Source organism: Pleurodeles waltl, chromosome 9 (genome assembly GCF_031143425.1).
Source record: "Pleurodeles waltl isolate 20211129_DDA chromosome 9, aPleWal1.hap1.20221129, whole genome shotgun sequence".
NCBI lineage: Eukaryota > Metazoa > Chordata > Amphibia > Caudata > Salamandridae > Pleurodeles > Pleurodeles waltl.
This window is the reverse complement of record NC_090448.1, coordinates 786,397,816-786,419,714: the sequence shown is the minus strand read 5'-3', so window position 1 is coordinate 786,419,714 and position 21,899 is coordinate 786,397,816.

Genomic DNA, 21,899 nt, shown 5'->3' with positions numbered 1-21,899 from the left:
GTGACTTCTGCTTTAGGGATTTGGGGCCCCTCTAATTTGCATACATTTAAAATGGATTGTGTTGGTCCTAGAAGTTCTGTAAACAGTTCCTGGCTACTTGACCCCCTTCTATGCATTATTATAACATAATTGAGGCTCTGACAGGCAGCCTGTTGTTCGCGGCTGAGCTTACCTTTTCACAGCCTCTAGTTATCTTAGCAGGGGGGCTGCAGCAGAGTGAAGACTGGTGCCACAGGAATGAAAGTCTCAGAGGGTGCTAGACATGAAAGCCTTGTGTGATGCTGTAACTCACTCACGTCCTTGGAAAGCTCCTTGATTGCATCAGTCCATCTTCAGTGTTTAAGTGACGAAACACTGCCAACTTAGTAACTTAAATTGACTGTCTTTTTGCAGGGCTAATGCCTAGGTCATAAAGCTTTAAGTAAAAGGATTACCTATTTTTAATGCAGTCGGCCAAAAAGTAAGTAATAAAGGCTTATGTTTATTTCATATAGGGAGAGGATATGGTGTTATGTCCGGAGCTGCTGACTTTGGAACCACGAGTGAGGTTCTAGTCTCTGCATTGTTTCAACATCCTGTGATTCCGGATAAATCACTTAGGGGGTCATTCTGACCCTGGCGGTCATTGACCGCCAGGGCCAACGACCACGGAAGCACCGCCAACAGGCTGGCGGTGCTTCCTGGCCAATTCTGACCGCGGCAGTAAAGCCGCGGTCAGAAAAGGGAAACCGGCGGTTTCCCGCCGGTTTTCCCCTGGCCAAAGGAATCCTCCATGGCGGCGCTGCAAGCAGCGCCGCCATGGGGATTCCGACCCCCTTCCCGCCAGCCTGTTCCTGGCGGTTTACACAGCCAGGAAGAGGCTGGCGGGAACGGGTGTCGTGGGGCCCCTGGGGGCCCCTGAACTGCCCATGCCACTGGCATGGGCAGTGCAGGGGCCCCCTAACAGGGCCCCATTAAGATTTTCAGTGTCTGCTTGGCAGACACTGAAAATCGCGACGGGTGCAACTGCACCCGTCGCACCCCAGCAAATCCGCCGGCTCCATTCGGAGCCGGCTTCATCTTTGCTGGGGCTTTCCCGCTGGGCCGGCGGGCGATCTTTTGAAGATCGCCCGCCGGCCCAGCGGGAAAGTTAGAATGCTCCCCGCGGTCATTTGACCGCGGGGCTGTGTTTGGGCGGTTTACGCCCGGTGGGCGGTGCTCGCCGCCCGCCGGGGTCGGAATGACCCCCTTAATCTCCCAGTACCTGAAACTTTGTGTAAAGTAACTTGTGCTCATATAAAGCGCTTGAATAAATTCGGGTCAAGTTTAAGCTATATGTAAGTGCAATTATCCCTGTGGAGTGGTAGCTGGCCTCCAGGATGCATTGCACCCCCACTCCATGAGACCAGATGCGGCCCATGGGGATAAATAAAGGGCGTGGTGGCCGCTCAGGGGAACTCCACAATATGTACCAGTATACCAGTGTGTGCATATATTATGTTTAGCAGTGCCACAGCCCTGTAGGCAAGGCTGAGGGCAGCGGATGCCACACTGGTGACGTGGACGGTGGCAGCTTGTGTGTACTGGGTCTACCGCAACCTGATGTGCAACACGAACCATGGTACAGCATTGAGCTGGCTGCCTCGTCGGCCTTGTGAGAAGCTAGCAAGCCAAGCCAATCAGCCAGCAACTGAGGAGCCCCTCCGAAGTGAGGTAACCACATTCCTGGCAGTCGGGCTGCATGAGCCCCTTTGAGGTGAAGCATGCCTCAGACGCCCCATCATTCTGCATAACACCACGGCTGCTGCTCTCTTGTATGGGAACACTGCCCAGGTGTGTGTGTGTGTGTGTTGCCCAGCGCTCACCTGGAAGATGCACCTGTGCCACCTAAAGGCTGGAGAGTGTGCTGCACCCTGTTCAGTGGTTGGCCTTGTGGTACTGACCTGAGAGGCTGTACAGCCTTAGATAAGAAAGGCTAGCAAAGAGGTCTGCATTGGGGGAAACTGAGGACAGGTATAACGTGCCCTGGAGGGTGCTGGGACATTACAGTCACAATTAACTACCTCTAATCAACTGAGAATAAATGATGGACACAAACTAAAGTGTAGGCATCTGTCTATTTGGAGTCACTCACATGAGAGAGTGTACTGGAAAGCGTCAAAGGCACAAACAGAAAAAAAATATAAAACGAAAGGTGAGGAACACAATACATTCTGTAGCTACTGGATTGCTCATAAAGAGCAGTGACACTGGAACACCAGCAAGGTGCATGAGGAAAGGCATTCAATGGCAGACACATGTGAGGAGAGTGTGTGACCTATGACCATTTCTGAGGGTGGCCCTCATGAACTGAATACACAGTGCAGCAAAGAAATTAACCACATTGACAGTAGCACTTACACCAACGTGCCGCATAAGGGTGAGTCGTGGGTCACGCACAATGGCACAACAACAGCATAATCCAGCACCAATGGTCCTGGCGCACTGCGCACACTCATCAGTCACAGTGATGCCCTTGTTCAGCCAACTGGTAGACCCAAATACAGGGTTGCCATTCAGTGGTCCTGCGGAAGCTCATCCTATGCCAGCTGGGTATTTCACTGACAACATCTTAGTCCTGGTTACATGAGCTGGTGGATAGCAGGCCAAAGACATGGAGGTGGTATTGGTGAGAGGGCCAGCCCCGCAGACACACCCTGCTGGTGATGGGAAGAGAAGAGCAGATGTATGCGATCCAAAAATTTCCTGCTCAATACAGTGTGGCAAACACACCCAAGTCCCCCGAAAAGGGCTGCAGCAACTGCAGTCTGACACATGCAACACACAAAGTATGCCCAGCGAAGGGAAAAGCGTGTTCAAATTGTGAGTGCATGAATCGTTTGGCAAGGTGTGTAGGAGCAGAGGGCAGGATACAGAGAAAAAGGTAGAGGAACCTTACGACGGCTCTCACTAAAAGAGGATGAGGCTGGAAGCTCAGAGAATTGAGCCAACCCTATTGATCCCCCCAATGATGACGAGGAGGTATTCATCATCTCACTCCTTAGCAAGGAAGATAACTGTAACTGTCCCCCACCAATGTGCCCTGTTGACATCGGAGGCAACCAGAACAATGCATTAATCAGCAGAGGTGCCTCTGGTGGTGGTGGACGCAAGCTCTCTGGGCCTTGGTGAAGTTCTCGTACAGGAAAAGAGTGAGGAGTCATGGGTCCCCATTGCATATGTAAGCAGAGCTTTGACAGAAACTGACACAAGATACACGCAGAGCTCGGAATGCTCCCTCTCTCATTGAAAGGTGAGCTGTGCAACTTCAGCGGTACATGTTTGACGTTGTATATTGCCAGGGTGTGAATAACCCAGAGGACTATCTGTATATACACCCTCAAGCACAGACTGTCTCTGGGGACACAGAGAAAGATGAAGGGGCCAAGGAGTTTGTGAGGATAGTGGTACATGACACTTGTCCTCAGGCGCTATCGATTGATGAGATCTGGGAGGCTCAGAGCTAGACACAAGCCTATCAAAAGTGAAAGAGCCGCTTCTTAACAGTGGCTGACCTTGCCAGACAACACCAAGGTGATGACTACCGTCAAACAGGCAGCAGTGGGCCAACTCTGGAGCGTCAGCGACTAGCTAAGTACAAGTGGAGAGGGTCTGCTCCTCCGAGGTAGGCAGATCTTATAACCCAACAGCCTTTGGGCACAAGTTGTCACTCAGGCCCACCAAGGAATTGTGTCGACACATGCAAGATTAAGGGACAAAGTATGAGTCCACAGCATGGACACGTGGGTGGATGACAAAGTCAGAGACTGTCACTCATGTATGATAATAAGGGGTGAACCCCTGTCTGCTCTGATAATCACAGAAGAGCGGTGCCTGACACCATGGTCCTGTGTAAGTATGGATTTTGGCAATTTTCTGGATGGCAGCCTCATGGTTGTGATGCTCAACAGCTATACTAAATATCCAGTTATGGAGCTGATATCCTTCACAGCATTTTTGAAGGTGAAGAAGGCACTGGACAATATCTTCGCGCTACTGGGGATCCCGGAACAAAGCAAAACTGATAATGGACTCCCATTCCAAGAGCAGAATTTCCAGTCCTATCAACGGAGTCCCAACATCAAGCATCGGAGAGGGACCCTGCAGTGGCCGCAGGCCAATGGGGAGATTTATGGGCATGCTGAACAGGGCTCTAAGGACTGGAGATGAGCAAGGGGAAGACTCAGAGTGTTGCCTATTCTGGTTCTTAAAAGCTTACTGGTAAACACCGCACAGCAGAACAAGGTGTGCCACAAGTGATCTGTTTATGCAACAGCCCACCCAGGATGTTATTCCAGCTGCACATACCTGGAGTCCCACTATCCTTGACATAGAGTCCACCCAGGAGACAGTAAGTCCACGAACGACTAAGCAAGCTGGGACCGCAAAGCAATGGTTTTTAATTTGGTGAGAGGAGACAAGATGATCATGCGGGACCGATACCGAGGGTGGAAGTACTACACTCTGTTCAAGGAGGAGGTGAGGGAGATTGTTCTGTGAGGTCAATCCACAGTCGCCAGGAATGTCTCCTGGTTCAAGCAAGTTGGGTCCTTGGCAGGAGACCAAGATGATAGCCAAGGGGAAGTGGATAGAGTGCCCAACACTCAGCAAGACTAAACACAAGGGGAACAGGAGCATGATGAGGCAACACCAATAGCAGCAAGTCCCAGGAGTACCACCGTTCTGTTGAACAGGGACACTGACACTCGAGCGACCTGCTCAGATACAGGTACTCCTCAAACAGGGATTCAGGCTTCCGGAGCCAGAAGTATGGACTCCGGCCCAACTCTGTACCAAGCCAGAGGCTGAAAGACTTAGGGACATATTTGCAAGGAGTTAGCACCAATGCTGCACCATTTTTGTTTGGAACAATGGTGGCGCTAATCCAGTGCCATATTTACAAAATGGCGCTAGGCATGTCTAGCCCCACTTTTACAAGGTTAGTGTAATTATTAAGAGCGTCGCCTCACCTTGCATCGTTTACCGACAATGATATGCAAGGTAGGCGTTCCCTCGTTAAAATGACGCTAGCCTGCTAATGTCATATTTAGAGGCCTCACTACAAAAGACACACTAAGAAACAATTACGCTAGCTTGCATTAGCGACAAAATTTTACCACCTGGTCAGACCAGGCATTAAAACACCTCACAGTCACAGGTATGTAAGGAGCACACTCACAAAACACTCTGGCAACCTTCAGAAGATGATGGATCTGCTACTGCTCCAACTTAGAACCCACAGATGACACCAGTGACAATGCCAGGCACTACCAGCACCACCACATCACTCATCAGCACCACCACAGCAACCAGAAAGGCAACACAGGAGGGGGGAGTGCATATATTGGCAAAGAAAAAAACATTTTTACGTGGGGGTCAGAGAAGAATATATCATAAGATATTACAGGCTGAAGCATGAGTCAATCATCCGGCTGCTCCAAGAAATTCCACCAATTATTATGGCACGAGCAGGAAGGCAAACCGACATTCCAACCCTCACAAAGCCCCTGGATGAGCTGCACATGCTGATCTCTGGCTCCTTTCAAACAACTGGAGTACGAGTGGGTGGAATATCCCAGTCTACCTTCTCGGCATTCCTGCCTACTGTACAGGATTCACCCATGTCAAGTTCCAAAGTAGCAATATGAGTGCATTGTGCCACTTTGCAAACTGTTGAGCCATATTATGGCTGTGCTAGGCATAGTGTATGCAAGGGGGCATTTCCATGCAGGGATGCCTGAAAAAATGGTGCAGTGAAATTCACAAGATCTCACTGTGCAATTTTTAGCCCCAGTTCAAATGCCTTCTCAATGCAAGCGTAAAAGTGAAACCCCTATCATAATCTATGGGTCTCCCAGACCTTTGCTGCACTAGCATCAAATTATTTTGACACTAGTCCAGCAAACTCTGACTCTGTTGTGGTAATGACAGCCATGTTGTGCCAGATAGTAAATACCACACAACCATGGTGTTGTCAGTAGAGGCAAGGGGGACGCATGAAAACAGGGACATTGGAATCACCGCAGCACTTCCTAATAATATGTCCCCTGGGAGAAGGTGTGTGCAATGGGTGTTGCTGTGGGGTTTCCATCCACAACAGCCATTGGATTTTGGCACAGCTCCACATTTACGGAAAACTGTTAACCCAATGCAGCACCTAAATCATTTTACCATGGGGCAATCAGGAAAAATACATGATTTCACAAAAGTAATTTCCATCTTTCTGTGTTTGCGCATTCTGCAGCACACATAGGAAGACTAAGGGGCATATTTAAGAGCCCCTAGCACCACCTTAGCATCATTTTGTTTACGCTAAAGCGAGCTTTTCGCCACACCATATTTATAAAGTGGTGCAATGCATGCACAGGGAGATTTAACAGATCTCACTGCGCCATTTTTGATGTCATTTTTAACACCTGCTCTGAGCAAGCGTTAAAATGATGCACCCATAGAAACCTATGGGCCTCCTTGCACTTTGCTATACTAGTGTCACATTTTTGATGCTAGTGTAGTAAGGCGCCACAAAAGCATAACAAATGTTGACACTATTGTGCTAACGACTGCCATAGTGCACCGTATAATAAATACAGTGTAACCATGGTGTTGTTAGGTGCCTGTAGAGGGGTGTAGAAAAAGTGGCACATCAGCTGTGATGCACCACTTTTTCATAAATATGGGCCTAAATGTCTATCATTGAATGGTCATGTGCAGGAAGAGACATCTTTCTGCACATAATCAATCACAGCCACAACACACCCATCTGTGCACCATGGTGCAATGGTGCCCATGTTGCAGGTTAGCACCTGTCTCTGTGCTAGTGCAGGGGCTGAGGAGAGAAATGCACTGTATTGGGTGGATATGGCACATTGCTGGCTTTTCACGGTGGTGCAGTGTTGCAGCAACACATTTCCTGCCCTGCCCTGTCCTGTGCCACAGTGCCTTGTAAATCAACCACAGACATTGAAATAGGTCTTAAGCCACCATGCCACTCTTTGCATGATGTCTATGCATACACATGCATGTCTGCCAGGAAATATGGATAACAGCTCTGTGTGCAAAAGATGTGTACCATGTTCACGGGGGAGTATGCTACACAAAGGGCATAACACCTGTCTCATGGCACACATAACTCAAACTAGGAGAAAACTCATACAACATGCTAATTTGCAGATCTCATAGTATTGGACACATACAAGCATCTGCAACATCACACACTATCACCAAGCCCCTATGCCTGTATCCATGACTGGAAGGTGCACCATCACATCCAACTACAGTCATGCATGCAAACTGGAAACCACACAACACCAGATGCAAGTCTGTATCTCTACTTCACAAACAAGTACTATGCAAGGCCGATTGGTACCAAACACAAAGGCAAGGCTGACACTGCATTTCCTCTCCATTGCAGCTGACCACAGTTATGGCTGTACTCACCTCCACTGGTGTGTAATATGATTGTTGTCTGTGACATTTTGCACAACTTATGTGAGCGGACTAATGTACCCTGGGAGAAACAGGTGGAGGACCCCAGGGAGGAGGAAGAAGATAATGATGCCCCACATCAGGATGGGGAAGTATAATATATCACTGCTGGGGCACCCAGGTGTGCAAAAATTGTTGACAATTACGTTTCTTGAATTTTGCACTGAAAATTTCACTTCCAATTAACTTGTAAATATATCACATAATCACACAAGTGTCTTGGAGTATCTGTCACATGCAAATACAACAGCAAATCAAACACATTTAGGAAAGCAAGATTAGGCCAAAACACTATGAAAACATGTTGGAACATACTCAGGAACACCATAAACTCCACACACAAGAATGAGAATGGAACGTGCGGGTGTTATGTTTGCATTGCCCGGGTAACATATATGTCACATTGAAACATATATCACACAGGTCTGTTGGGTTGAAATTTGACATCAGCCATAATGTTACTCATTGTGAGGAATGTTATCCAGATGTCTGCACCTAGTAGAACAAGCGCAGTCAGTGCCCACAACAATAGGTCAATATCAGCTATGTGACAACGCAATTTCTTCATGTCTCAGTCACAGGTGAAAATCTGCTCACATATCCCTCAGTGACACCCACATGCATGACAAATAGTGTTTAACATACAGAGGACACAGCACTAGTATGTCTAGACCTCTCCCACTCAAAAAAAGCACCCTTCTCCTATGTATATTAAAAAAAGTCATTGCATCTCTCATTTCCCTGCAAAACTCCAGGTGTCATTCTGGACACAGACATATTTACACTTGCATGTGCTATCAGAAGAACACATACAATACATCCACACTCATTATGCATCTGACAAAGGATGTTGGCAGAAGGTGTGTGTGAGTCCCCATGCTAAACATAAACATATTGAAGGACAGCTGAGACACTCCTGTAGTGAACTGGCACAACCACTTTGCGTAGGGAACTCACAGACTACACAAGTGTTGCGGCAGGAGTCCAGAGATGTGTGGCTGTTAGTCACCCATTCTGCATACAATGGGTTAGTAACAGTTATAATTGCTTGCCCTGTAGCAATCTCAAGGTTAATTGGCAAATATCACATGGACAAGATACAGTGACATCCATGAAGGACTGAACAGTGATGAAGATGAGGAGCTAATACCAATTGTCCAAACCGTGCCAGCAACGTGGGAATTGAGGCCTACAGTGCACTATCTGGTGGGAATGTCTAAACAATTCCAATATATCAATCCTCAACACAGGGTGTGGCATTTAATAAAATATCTACTTGTCTATATGACAGGCTGCTTCATAAATATACTTGTGCTATTAAAAATATACTTGTCGCTTAGGTGCTATAGAGTGCAACAACAAATTATGACAGTAATCACATTATATAAGAGCTCTGATATTAGCCTCTCTGATTGTGCCAGGGCTAATGCAATAATAAGCCTTGCATACTAGCAATTTCCTTAATTTGCCACCTTTCTGCAGATCTACATACTGGTGCTAGAGGTAGAGGTAAGCAAATGTTCCAGGGATGGAAAGGCTTTTTGAGTCTGTGCAAACTTGCATGTTTTAAGGGTTTGCACCAGCTCTTCTCTAATCTTTTCCCATACTGAGAAAGGTTGGAAATATACTCCTGACAAGAGCAGAAGTAAAACTTCTTCCAGGGTTGGGGAATAAAAGTGGTTAGAGTGAACTTGTAAACGCTCAACAGATTTTTGCATGAGCAAATCTACACACCCATATTTAATGGCGATAATATAGAGTTCACAAATATTTTCAAGGAGTACGATTTACTGGTCTACTTCTGTAAATTGTTGCGAATTCATTAAACACAGAAATCTGCACTAATCCAACAACATATACCATGAGTGCACTTTTGTGACTTTCTTTAATAATTGGGCCCCTAATTGGGCCTGTCATAAATCAAGACCTTTTGTTTTTATTACAATGATTTCGCTCTCTCTCTCTCTCTCTTTCTCTCTCTCTCTCTCTCTCTCTCTCACTGTGAGTGATAGCAGTCTGCTCTTTTACAAGCAGCATATCGGCACACAAAGTAGTTGTGTTCAGTACCAGGAACTACTGTGGCAGTGTGTGCTTTTGCTTTCTGCCAATGTTTATGACAATGGTGAGGGCCCGGCAGCTCCCATAACAATAAAGTTTTAGAAAATTCATTGCAAAACAAGACATGCATTGACAAAGCCATAAGCAGGGCCACTGGAATAATGTAGTAGGAGAGAGGGCTATGTGGCAGGGTTGAGTAAATTATACAGCAGGAAAAGGCAAATTATGCTGCATAATGTGCCACATTTTGTAGTAGTATTATTTCATTATTTCATTATTTTTAAACTTGGTAACACTCTCTGGGCATTTGCTGCACCTCAATAGCACCAGTTAAATGCCTAAATTCATCAATAGGCAATAGAAAAGTGACCAATCCAGCTTTTCAAAGGGACTTCCACTGAGTGTCAACACTTGCCTTCTCATTTGTAGTAACTTTTGAATCGTTTGAGCTAGAAAAAAAATATTTTTGTTAAAATCTACTGATTATATGGCAGATAATGGATTAGGTGGCAAAGGCAGCAAATCTATAATTATATGAACATCGCCGCACAGTTGCATAGTTCCAGTGGCCCTGGTCATAGGATTGACAACTGTGTTGCTTTACTCTTCAGAATATCAAAACTATGCACTTCAGGATATTTTAAGGCACAATGTAAAGCAATCACTCTCAGACACCTTAGTGAGTAAAATAATCAAGTTTATTTAAGGGGCAAGTTCTCATATGGCAAAACTAACCACACTAATATATATATATATCAAGAGAATAACATGAGAATAATGGTGAGAATATAAGCACTCTGTGATATCATGAAGAATAGCATGAAAATAACTGCAAGAGTAAGTGCATATAATACACGCGCACACAATATACTTCAATGCTTAATAGCATGAAAATGACTGCAAGAATAAGTGCATATTACGCACGCACACACAATATACTTCAATGCTTATAAATTGAAAAGCTTCACCGAAAAGAGCGTCTGCATCCCTCCGCCGTACACAAAGCCGGGGAACCCAAATCAGCTGGCACAGGGAGCCTCTTTCGGGACAATCAGTCCTCCTGGCGTTGCGTCCAACCCAGAAGAGAGTTCCTAAACCAGTCCATCCAGGCTCCCAACCTTTATAGTATTTACTAACGCCCAGGAGTCTTTTCTAGAAAAAGACCCCCCCTTTGCAAATTGTGCAATCGGCGGTACCTTGTTCACCCTTCGAGACGTCTCCTCAGAACGGGCCAAGTTCCCAGGAGAGGGCTCCAAGGTGAAGTTTGCATTCCTCCTTGAGTACAGGCGCATCCCCCTGTTGTTCTAACTGATAGCTCGTGGAATGTAAATAGCGCCCTTTGTATCAGGCAGATGGAGCAAAGTTGAGCAGAAAAACACCCCACCCTGTATCTTGCCGAAGCTTGTGGAAAAACACAGAACAGTGCCTTACGCACAGAACCAGACTCGACAAAATGGAGTCGTGAACCAAAATGGAAGCGAAGGCCAATGGAAGCAGAGGCCAATGGTCCACACCTTGCACCACTGTTTACCTTGCACGTAGTGCATGTAGCAATACATTCCACTCTTGGACCATTTGGCCAACTTACAACTAAGTATATCCTATAAGCTGAAATGGCAATGCTCTTGGGCGACACTGAGATAGAAGGTTAGGCACACACTGAATAAAAACAACATAACGAAATTAAAATAACTGTTATGATAATGATTACACCAAGAATATAACGCAGTTGGCCTAAATTAGGCAGCCATCCAAAAGCCCAATCCCACCACCCCTTGTCAACATCCTGCTGCACCCCCTTCACTAACTTATGCAGGGCCTCTATGTGGGAGTTGATTGATATGGAGTGGTCGGATAAATTGGAACAACACAACCCTTCAAAATCACTGCAGCCATGGTTGTGTTTAAGCAGTAAATAATCAATAGCAGCGCGATTCTGCAAAGCAGCTTTTCTAGTTCCCTGTACATCTAATAACAGCTCAGCTAAGGCAGCTGATGTATAGTTAATATTCTTGACTACTAAACATGCAAGTTTATTAATAACTCTGGTATTATATACTGCAAGTCCTGGCACCCCTACGATAGAACCAGCTAAACTGACATATTCTGTTTTGGAAAGCAATGAAATTTCAGAATCACAGTCCGTAGGTAATTGAATAGTGTCTCTGGTATAGCGAGGGTGTAGAGCAGTATCCATAGGAAACATGAGAAAGCCTAAACGTGACCAGGCACAAGTCCCTCCGGTTAGATTGGCTGGAATATAAGTAAAAGAAAGGTTACCACAAGAAAAGAGCCAACCTTTAGGCAACTTAACATTTTGAATGTGGCTGGCAGTAGGCACCACATTCTGGCAAAACATTGAATTATTTACATTCAAACAGGTCAGGTCATTCCGTGAGTGGCACAACGTCCGTTGTGCAGCAGTTAAGTTTTTGTCTCTTTTCTCCAATTTGAGCTGAGCACATTTACCTATTTTCATAGGATCACAGGTCAACGAATAGCACACATCCCCATTTGAGATGTTAAACGTGAGTATAGATGTCATGTTCCTCCACAACCGCCTGCCCACCTCCGGGCAATGACGGCAGTACTCATAGAGTTACAGATGGGAGCGAACGTCACTCACATCCACCATTCCATCCTGGTTTGTATTGTTAAAGATGTGCAATAATACAGCAGCAGGAGTGGGCACTGCCACTAGACAAGTGGTAATTAGATCTTGAACGCTTTGCATGTTACTCATACAGAAGTGAGATATATTCAGCACTTCCTGCGCCAGATGAATCCAAACATTGTTCGGTTGATGCAGTAGCGTCGGCATCTGCGGCTGACGGTTGACTTTTTAGGCTATGAGCCCCTCCCGCTCCCCGGTGGAGTCTCCCGAACGGGCTCCATACACCACACTCATGGCACAGGCACTCCACAGGATGATCTGAAAAGAACAAAGGACAAAACACGTATTATCATTCTCGCAAATAGCATTTGTCAGCGGGAACATGTTCCCATTTGTCTTGACCAGGTCGCATAACTACCAGGACATTGTCTGGTCCAGTGGCGATGACATCAGCGGGTTGAGGAGGGTTATTTGGGGATTCAATCCACACTTTGGCCCCTGGGTTCTTGTCAGTAGATCCGAACCCTCCTTTACCTCTTACAGTGAGAAGAGCTGGGGCGCTCCCCTTCTTAACAACACCTCCATAAACCGGCCTGATGACAATTTGGGCAACGCGATCACCAGGTTGCACCACTAGGTCTGCGTCACCACTGTTAAAGAGAATTACTTTTAACTCGCCTTGGTAGTCTGTATCTATCACGCCTCCTAAAACTTGGATGCCTCTCAGGGCAAGCCCAGATCGAGTGGCGATCAGACCGTAATGCTCAGGGGGAATCTGAATTCCCACCCCAGTTTCAATCAGAGTGATGTCTCTAGGCTTCAATCGATGCATGTGTAAAGCATGCAAGTCAAGTCCTGCAGATTCTGGTGTAGCTCGATATGGGGCCAAAGCTCCTGGAGCTGTTTCCCAATACACAATGGTATTGCTTGCTGTAAACGGATTAATCTGTAAAGCAGGCGTGAGCATTCTCATGAGAGGTGTCTCGGCATTTGTAAGGGGTCGGTTGTTCAAAATTTGCAAAGCATCGTACAAATTATCCCTCCACCCCTTCAGTGTCCCATCAGACAGTTTACGCAATTGTTCTTTCAACAACCCATTCATTCTCTCAATCAGTCCCGCTGCTTGTGGGTAGTAAGGTATGTGAAAAATCCACTCAATATTGTGTTGTGCACAATAGTCCTGCACTAGTCTGCCCTTGAAGTGGCTGGCGTTGTCACTTTGAATCTGGAGTGGCACCCCATAGTACAGAATCAACAGATCTAATGTTTTCAGGGTGCTCTGCTGGGTTGCGCGCTTGCAGGGAAAGGCTATGAGATAACCAAAGTAAGTGTCTACCACGGTGCAGGCATACTGACACCCTCTGCTCACTGGCATTGGTCCAATGTAATCAATCTGCCATATCTGCCCTGGCAATTTACCTCTGCCTAGCTGGCCTCTCACCACCTGTGGGACCGGTCTGTGCTGTGCATGCTGACAAATGGGACATTCAATGATTGCTGTTTTAATCAAATCTAGGGGAAGATGCATCCCTCTAATCTCGGCCCACCTGTGAGTAGCCTTTTCTCCAAGATGTCCGCATTTCTGGTGTGCCCATTTAGCCATTCCCACCAAATCAGAATTCTGCTCCTCCACTTCAGCCTCTTGAATCTTGGCTCGATCGTCTGCAAGACAATTGAACCATCGGTCTAATGAATCAGTTGGACAGTGAGCGTCCACATGATAGACAGTCACGGTGCTTTGAGGTAACATTTCCCAGATCTCCTGCCATAACTCCTTCCCCCATACCTCCTTGTTATGGATTTTGTACTGATGTGCATGCCACGTGGGAAGCAAAGTAGCTAACCCATTGGCGGTAGACCAGGAATCTGTATAAATGTGACATTTTCCGGGTAGCTCTTGTTTTAAAGCCTGATACACAGCATAAAGCTCTGCAAACTGGCTACTTCTTCCCTGTCCTGTAGTTGTCAAAAGCTTCTTTGTAACAGGATTATAGGACACTGCCTTCCAGTGCCTTTTCGCTCCAACATATTTTGCTGAGCCATCTGTGAACCACACATGTTTTTTGTCATCTGCAGACAAGTCTGCGAACGGCTGGCCCCACCCTACTGGGGATTCACGCACTGAAGGTACATCGTGCAACATTTCGGAATTCTCCACTGGAGCCTGCGCTACCTGCTCATGCAAAACGGCAGTTCCTTTTGGACCCGCTCGTGCCCTGTCCTGGACATACCATTTCCATTTTATAATGCTGGCTTCCTGTGCATGTCCAATTCTATGAGTCTTGGGGGAACTCATCACCCACTGCATGATGGGAATTTCAGGCCTTAAAATCACATTGTGTCCCAGTGTAATTTGCTCAGTATCAACCAGGGCCCAATAGCAGGAAAGCAGCTGTTTCTCAAAGGGAGTATACCGCTCTCCTGCCTCGGGTAACTTCTTTGTCCAAAATCCCAGGGGCACCCTCTTTCTTCCTTGTTTTTGCCATAAACTCCAATTGGCATGCTGCCCCTGGACTGTCACATTCAACTCAATGTCTCCCTCCCGAATCGGCCACAAATCCAAAGCATGCTGAATGGCGTCTTTCGCCAATTCAAACGTGCGCTGCTCCTGCTCTCCCCATTCAAACGCATTCTTCTTTCGTGTAACTTTGTACAATGGGGCCAAAATCTGAGACAAATGGGGTATATGCTGTCTCCAATACCCGAATAGTCCAATAAAACTCTGGGCTTCCTTCCGATTTTGCGGCACTGCAAATTCCTTAATCTTTTGTTTCACTTTTGGCAACACTTCTCTGTGTCCCTGATTCCACTGAATGCCCAAAAACTTTACGCTCTGAGACGGTCCCTGCACTTTCTCGGGGTTAATCTCCCACCCTTTATCCTGCAAATGTTCCACCACCCTGTCTAGCTGAATCTGCACCTGTTCTTGTGTTTCTCCCTGCATCATCACGTCATCTATATAATGAGAGATTTGCACTCCGGGAACCACTGGTACTTCATCCAAATGAACAACACAAAAGAATGATGGACGGAGTGCTGACAATGCAAACACTCTCCCCCAGTCACAGATCTGGGTTTAATCCATCATTTTTTTGCTGCCCATGCCATTCCAGTTTGGACCCAGCCATATGCAAATCAGTCTTGACCCTGTTCCCCATGGGAACAGTCCAGCCCGAACTGTCAGGCCAGGTCTTCCCTGGACTGGAAACAAGCATCCTGGGACCGGTTTCGGGGTTTCACCCCTCATCAGCCAGGCTAGCTTGAATCCAGTGGCATGGGAAGCATGGGACCCACGTCTAGGCATACCCTTCCCACTTAGGGCGACATTAACAACACAAAAGAATGATGGACGGAGTGCTGACAATGCAAACACTCTCCCCCAGTCACAGATCTGGGTTTAACCCATCGTTTTTTTGCTGCCCATGCCATTCCAGTTTGGACCCAGCCATATGCAAATCAGTCTTGACCCTGTTCCCCATGGGAACAGTCCAGCCCGAACTGCCAGGCCAGGTCTTCCCTGGACTGGAAACAAGCATCCTGGGACCGATTTCGGGGTTTCACCCCTCATCAGCCAGGCTAGCTTGAATCCAGTGGCATGGGAAGCACGGGACCCACGTCTGGCATACCCTTCCCACTTAGGGCGACATTAACAACACAAAAGAATGATGGACGGAGTGCTGACAATGCAAACACTCTCCCCCAGTCACAGATCTGGGTTTAATCCATCGTTTTTTTGCTGCCCATGCCATTCCAGTTTGGACCCAGCCATATGCAAATCAGTCTTGACCCTGTTCCCCATGGGAACAGTCCAGCCCGAACTGCCAGGCCAGGTCTTCCCTGGACTGGAAACAAGCATCCTGGGACCGGTTTCGGGGTATCACCCCTCATCAGCCAGGCTAGCTTGAACGATGGATTAAACCCAGATCTATGACTGGGGGTGAGTGTTTGACAATGTTCAGCATTCCGTCCATCACTTGTTGTTTTTACTTCATCCAAATGCTCTGCCGGTGGCAGATAGTGGGGCTGTGTAAATACCCCATGGGCAATCTACAGAAGGTGTACTGACGCCCCGCCCACTGGAATGCCAGCTGAGGCTGGCTCTCAGTAGCTATTGGTATCGTAAAGAATGCATTGGCAATGTCAATGGTGGCATACCAAGTCCCACTGTGTTTCTCTATGTTCTCAATCAAGGTAATGGTGTCCGGGACCGCTGCAGTCAGAGGAGGTGTATGTTTATTCAATTGGCGATAATCAATGCAAATCCTCCAACTGTTATCACTTTTACGAACAGGCCAGAGGGCATTATTCCACGCAGTGGTGATGGGAACTATTACTCCAGCCTCCAGTAAATCATGTATAGTCTGACTAATCTCCTCATGTCCTCCCGGTATTCTGTACTGTTTCATTTGAATCACCTTAGTAGCTTGGGGAAGTGTTACCGGAGGAATCTTCAACAGCCCCACCCTTGCGGCGGCTATTGATATAAATCTTTTGGAACCAAATTGATAACATCCATCTTCCAAATGTAGGGTCATCCCTTTCAAAATGTCAATTCCAATAATGTACTCGGGAATGGGCACAATCAAGACAGTGTATTCTCTCTTTGGAAGTGCCCCTATTTTCATGGGAACCACTATCTGCACTGCCGGAGTTTCTTTTCCGCCCAATCCCGTAATGGTGAAGTACTGTCCCCTGAATTTTCTTGGGTTTCCATGAATCAAAGAGGCCTCCGCTCCGGTGTCAACGAGGGCTCGAACTTTTTGAACATTTCCACGTTTCCAATAAATTTCTAGTTTGACATGAGGTCTGTTATCTTTGCGAGCCCATCCCTGCACCGGAGTTTGACCTGTTTCCTAATCTATTTTCACTCTGCGCACATCAGAGTCTGCTCAAGTCAGATCTGGATACAGTTTGCGGTAATTCTCAGGGAACTCCTCCTCCCTGTCTCTGCTTCGCAACCTCTCTGAGCTTACCAGCTCCCTCTCCCACTCTCTTCCTCGAGTTTTCCCAGAAACTGTCAATTCCCGGTCTCTCTCCCTGCTCCGGGTTCCCTCTGAGCTTCGGTGCTCTTCTTCCCAATCTCCATCATCTGGGGATCCCTCTCTACTGTGGGGCTCTCTCCCTCTCTCTCCCTTTTCACCCTCACGCTCCTCCCCTCCTGCCTTTCTCTGGTTCACCACTTTGTTATCCTTCTTGTTCCCTTTTCTGCTCCCCTCCTTTTTATCCAAACCGCGTTTGCGGTACATCTCCCACATGTCCTTGGTGGTTATCCCATCAATTTCATCCCTGGTCACCCCATCTCGCAGCAAGGCCTGAAACATGTCCCGCCTTGTCACCCTGTTGTTATCAGTACGATTCTCAGACCGTGAATTCCTCTCTGGCCTAGCCCATTCTCCTAAATCACTTAACTCACGCACCGCTTCTACCACCTGGGACAATGGGTTACCCGTCTGATTGATTAACAAAGTCATGATGACATGCTTATATGCAGGAGGAGCGGCCCTAATCAACCGGTTTCGCACAGGCACACTTAAAATTCCATTCATCAAATCATGAGCATTACCCATAAAGATAGCTGTTTTCATCCCTTCTTCCTTCAATCTCTGTACTGCATCTCTCAAAGTATACCAAGGTTTATCGTTAGGCGGCCAGTCTGACTCTGTCGGATACTTCTGAGCACACCCTTGCGCAGCTAACTCTAACAAATTGGTCATGGGACCATTCCCTGGATAAGTTCTAAACTCATTTTGGATAACCGGGTCTGTACTTAACATACAAAGCCTCGGGTGTCGCCGTGATCCAATTGGACCCCCTGACCCCCCATATCATGCACCCGCACCATCCACGTAAGCAATGTTTCCCCAGACCTCTGTCGAAATCTGTCTATCACATCACTTAGTTCTTGCTGTGTATAATCCTCCAGGGCATCCAACATCACCCCTCCAGGGTTAGCTGGGCTATGCTGTAACTTTCGCCGATATATGGGCTGCGCACGGACAACATTCCTGCGCTCTGTCTTTTCCTGACTAACATCTTGACAGTTATCACCCCCGGACTCATCTGAAAAATCAGACGTATCCCAGATGTTTCCATCCCAAAATTCAGGGTCAAAGGCTAATCCTGCCTGAGAGATAGCTAAATGCACCTTCTTTTTATTAACTTTCCCTCTTCGTTTCTTGTGTTTATATTGAGCGACTCTAACGGCCGTTCTCTCTGCAACCAACTGGTATATTTCAAGCTTATCACTTAATAATTTATTTTGACAAGCTAGCATGGTAGAGGAATTTCGGGCTCCTACTAACTCCTTCTCCAGCTGCTCGTCGTCTTTTTGTAACTGTAAACATTTTTCATACAACTTTCGGTACGCAGAAAGCAAGATCCAGCCTCGCCTCCCCAACGCACAAATCTCCCTTCCCTTGTCAATTGACACTTTTTGTAAACATGTAAGAACATCTTCAGGTTCTGCATTTAACATACACGCATTCCAATTTTCACACAAACCAGCACAACGTGACCATTCCTGAGCTAAAAGTGTATACGGGGCAGTTTCCCACCCCGGTATTTCTATGTCCGGATTTGCTACATGAGAACGTGCTTTTGAGCTCGCTTTGATCTTATTAAGCATTTTCCTTTTTTTTTTTTTTTTATCCTGCCGATTATGCCAATTTGTGTTGCTTTACTCTTCAGAATATCAAAACTATGCACTTCAGGATATTTTAAGGCACAATGTAAAGCAATCACTCTCAGACACCTTAGTGAGTAAAATAATCAAGTTTATTTAAGGGGCAAGTTCTCATATGGCAAAACTAACCACACTAATATATATATATATCAAGAGAATAACATGAGAATAATGGTGAGAATATAAGCACTCTGTGATATCATGAAGAATAGCATGAAAATAACTGCAAGAGTAAGTGCATATAATACACGCGCACACAATATACTTCAATGCTTAATAGCATGAAAATGACTGCAAGAATAAGTGCATATTACGCACGCACACACAATATACTTCAATGCTTATAAATTGAAAAGCTTCACCGAAAAGAGCGTCTGCATCCCTCCGCCGTACACAAAGCCGGGAAACCCAAATCAGCTGGCACATGGAGCCTCTTTCGGGACAATCAGTCCTCCTGGCGTTGCGTCCAACCCAGAAGAGAGTTCCTAAACCAGTCCATCCAGGCCCCCAAACTTTATAGTATTTACTAACGCCCAGGAGTCTTTTCTAGAAAAAGACCCCCTCCTTTGCAAATTGTGCAATCGGCGGTACCTTGTTCACCCTTCGAGACGTCTTCTCAGAACGGGCCAAGTTCCCAGGAGAGGGCTCCAAGGTGAAGTTTGCATTCCTCCTTGAGTACAGGCGCATCCCCCTGTTGTTCTAACTGATAGCTCGTGGAATGTAAATAGCGCCCTTCGTATCAGGCAGATGGAGCAAAGTTGAGCAGAAAAACACCCCACCCTGTAGCTTGCCGAAGCTTGTGGAAAAACACAGAACAGTGCCTTAAGCACAGAACCAGACTCGACAAAATGGAGTCGTGAACCAAAATGGAAGCGAAGGCCAATGGAAGCAGAGGCCAATGGTCCACACCTTGCACCACTGTTTACCTTGCACGTAGTGCATGTAGCAATACAACATCCAATGCCGGAACTATTAGTTTTGCCAATGCTTGTTTATTTTCATATTTCCCATTAGGAAATATGTTTTTCCATTATGACTATTTTTTGTAATTAATGGCATGCATCAACACATTTTACTAAATGATGCTGCAACCAAATAGTAGCTACACCTCTCGTGTATGTGTTTGTAAGGGAAGGTGTTGCTTCCTGAACAACACTCATCTCTGCAGCACAGGCCACCTTACAAGTGCAAGAGTTCCTGTGTTGCAGGACTGAGTGTTATTATGCATGAAGTGACACCTTCCCGTACAATCCCATAAACGAGAGGTGGTTGCATTTTACTGTTGGTCACTCAGGATACAGCACACATGATAAGAGGTGACAAGGATAATGCATGTGGACAGTTCTCACCCTTGCATCACTGCTACAACACACATGGGTTGACATAAGGATCTGACACATTGCAAATCATGTCAATGTGTAAATGCATCAGATTGCTTCACTGCCTCAGGGGTGGCATTGTAGTTGTGCGACATATGGCTAACATAGTTATTATGGGCCCATTTTTTGCATCTTTCAATGGGTGTTGCAATCAGCAAAAGACATTGGAAGAGGAAGACAGCATACCTAATTGTTGCTGTTGCAGGATGTGTCCCTTCCTGACCATGTGCAATCAGGCCTGAAACACAGGCACCCCTACACCATCCTCAATATGTGCCAGTGTTAGTGTTAGGCAGCAGTTGGTGCCCCATGCCCAAGGTTAGTACAAGGATGCATTGTATGTTAGTGACAGCTACACATACCAGCACATTCAAGATGATGCAGCATAGCACAGCAGGCTGGGCAGCTGTACTGCACTGCATGACTTCCTCATGCATGGTTAACAGTAGGCCATATTTCCCAGACACGGACTGCACACTGCCCTACCAGAGCATACGTTTTATGTTACACTCCAGTGGGGCAGAGTGCCAGTCCATATTTCCTAGATGAAGGAAGGCACCTTGTATTGCTTTTGATGGACTGGTATTTTGTGCCCCTTTCGTACCTCACACTGCATGTACTTGTTATTTTATGTGTATTGCTGGGGTTTTTCCCAATTAACACACATGTACCTAACCCTACTTCTGAGGCCTTCCCAGATATTCACGTTTGGGAATGCTGCAGTTTCATACACCACCTCAGGGTTTGCACAGTAGTGACATGGGGATGAGTAGCATCTTTGTCCCAGTAGTGTCTTGCTTCTCCATGTGCTGCATTGTGCATCACACATAGTAAGCCATAGAAAGACAGAAACACCACTTGTGCCTCATGTTGTGCAGGAAGGTGTCCCGTGATGCACAACTGCAATCATCCCAAAATCACAGGCACCCTTGCAGCATGGTGCAGGTGTGCCTGTGTTGGCAAATGGCACCAAATTGAGCACCAGCACAGATGGTAATGACAGAAATGCTCCATATGTTGTGTGCCTGTTACATTTACGCCCTTTCCTAGTGGTGCACAAAGGCGTATCACTGTCCTTGCTGGCCCACCCTGAACAACAGGCCTGGTACATGATGGCCAATGAGAGTTAAACATGGCCAGATGGTTCAGTTAGTATGGTGAAGGGAGTGGTGTAATGGTTGTGAAGTGATCTGTGCATATGGTGTGGGGGGTCAGTGCACATTTCATGTGTTTGGTGTTTTGCCATAATTGTCCCCCCATACAGCACTTTTGCATGCATAGAGTGCCTCCTATATGCCTCCCCTTTGTTCCTTTAGTTGACCGCTACCAACATCTCCTCCAGCTTATCCAGCTCCTCCTGGGGTGCCGGACTTCTACCGCCGGCCTGCAGTGCTGCCTTTCGGTTGCTGGCCAGTTTCTCTTTCGTTCTGCGCTTGCAAGTCCTAATCACCAGCTGCATGGACTACGGCAATGCACTGTATGTGGGAACCATCACCGAACTCATGATAAGACTCAGAATTCAGCGGGCAGACTGATCCTCAATCTGCCCAAACGGGCACCCAACACCTGGGGAACCTCCACTGGCTCCCTTTCCAAGAAAAGATGCCAATTCAACCTACTGACACAAGCCTACAAAACCCTCCATGACCAAGGTCCAGCATAC